The 2,053-nt window shown below is 43.4% G+C and overlaps 1 pseudogene; it reads right to left on the bottom strand.

The window, feature by feature from the left end:
- Positions 1 to 1,269: 1,269 nt before the first annotated feature.
- The window catches only part of LOC102382708, a 2,299-nt pseudogene continuing 1,515 nt past the window's right edge, over positions 1,270 to 2,053 (bottom strand).

Genomic DNA, 2,053 nt, shown 5'->3' on the forward strand with positions numbered 1-2,053 from the left:
GAGAGGTGAAAGAAATATTATTGCTATTGGCTCATTCATTTTTCCACATCTTAGCTATGTTTAATGATAAATTCCTTATCTGACAACTGGCCTGCATTCCTTATACCCTGTCTGCTGGTCACTTCCATTTCTTCCAGTCACAAAGAAAGAAACATTTGATACCGTATTGTTTTCATTTACTCCTGCACTGGCTCACCATGGCTTTAAAGCTAGGGAGTTTCTTGTTTCTTCCCATTTCCCTTTTCTGTTATGTCTTCCATAAATGTGATCAATTTATTTTACACAAGCCTTAGAGAGATACTTGGGGAACAGCTGTTTTTCATTAGTAAGGTTGCTGAAGAGAAAAGGTTAGATTAAACCACAGCTTTTCTTTTCTCCTGTAAAAACCACGTGTTGCACCATTGGCCTCAATGGAGTGAAAGTGGTGAACAAACAGCTGAGACAAGAATCAACCCTGAAATACAGCGCTTCGCTCTTAAAAGTAGTTGTTGCAAAGACCTGTATCTAAGCGCTTACACTCATAGGATCATAGGGAAGTAGGCGTGGAAGGGACCTCCCAAGGGTATATCTAGTCCAGCTCCCTGCTCAAAGCAAGATCATCCCTAACCAAGTCTCTCCAGTCAAGTGTCCATCTCACCTGCTCTCAAACATTTCCAAGCATGGAGACTCCTCAGCTTTTTTAGGTAATCTGATTCAATCCCCAGCCAGGCCCAAAATCAGCTAGTTCCCCCTAATCTCCAGTCTAAAGTACCCCTGCTGCACCTTGAGACTATTTTTGCTAGTCTGGTCCCCAATACGCACAGAGAAAAGCCCATTGCTATCATTTCTAGATCTCCCTTCAGGTACTTGAAGACTGTTATCAAAACCTCCTGGCAGTCTTTTCTTCTTCAGGCTAAATATTCCCAGTAATTTAAACCTTTCCATATAAGTCTTTGCTCTCAGGCTCCGGATAATTTTTGTTGCCGTGCCACTAGAACTATTTCTTGCAGGAGGCTTTCTGCAGAGGGTCAGCATAAAGGAACCACAAAGTATCAATCCCCCAACTAGTCTTCATGTATGCAATAACTTAGTTAAATTTCCTGTAACAGGAGAACACTAGAGAGCTGGGAGAGGTGTTCATCAAACCTTTTTTCCAAGCATTTAGGAGTCCAAACACCCATGATTCTCAGAAGGAGATTAACTAAGTGATTAAAATAATTTAACTGCCTTCTAAATGTTCCAGTTTTCTCACTTTAGTGAGTCACAGCTCATAATAAACTATAGTTCCTGTCAATATTCCTGGAAGGATCTGCATTTCCAAATCAGATTTCTTGGGGCTCGTAGGACATCTCTGTTTCTCAGGCAGTAGAGGAGTGGATTCAGTACTGGGGTGGCAATGGTGTAAAAGACAGACACAATCTTGCTTGCTCTGGGGAGTGGTAGGAGCTGGGTCTCATGTACATGAAGATGGCTGCCCCGTAAAACATGCAAACCACAGCCAGGTGGGAGGAGCAGGTGGCCAGAGCTTTGTGCTGTCCTCTGGTTGAGTTCATCCTCAGGACCCTAAAGAAGATAAAGGCACAAGAGGCTAGTGTAATGGAAGAAAGGATGAGGAGCAGGACAATACCACTCACAAACACCAGTCTCATACTGAGAGGTGTCAGAGCAGGACAATTTTAGCAGAGCTGGGACCTCACAGAAGAAGTGGTCAGTCTCTTCTGAGCCACAATAAGGGAGAGTCAGGGTAAACACTGATTAAATCAAGGCATTTACAGATGCTCCCATCTATATCCAAGCTGCTAGAAAAAGCAGATTTTCCTGCTCATGATGGGTACAGCAAGGGGTTAGTAACAGCTAGGTATCTGTCATAATCCATGACTGCCAGACGGAGGCACTCTGATACACCCATTGTCAGCGTGAGAAAAATTTGTGTCCCACATCCAACTGGAGAAATGGGGGTGCCTGGGTCAGGAAGTCTGCTAAGATTTTGGGGACCAAAATTAGCATCTGACAGATGTCTATGAAGGCCAATTGGTTGAGGAAAAAGTATGTGGCTAATAAGATCATGGCCAGG

Source organism: Alligator sinensis, unplaced genomic scaffold (assembly GCF_000455745.1).
Source record: "Alligator sinensis unplaced genomic scaffold, ASM45574v1 scaffold1616_1, whole genome shotgun sequence".
NCBI classification, from domain to species: domain Eukaryota; kingdom Metazoa; phylum Chordata; order Crocodylia; family Alligatoridae; genus Alligator; species Alligator sinensis.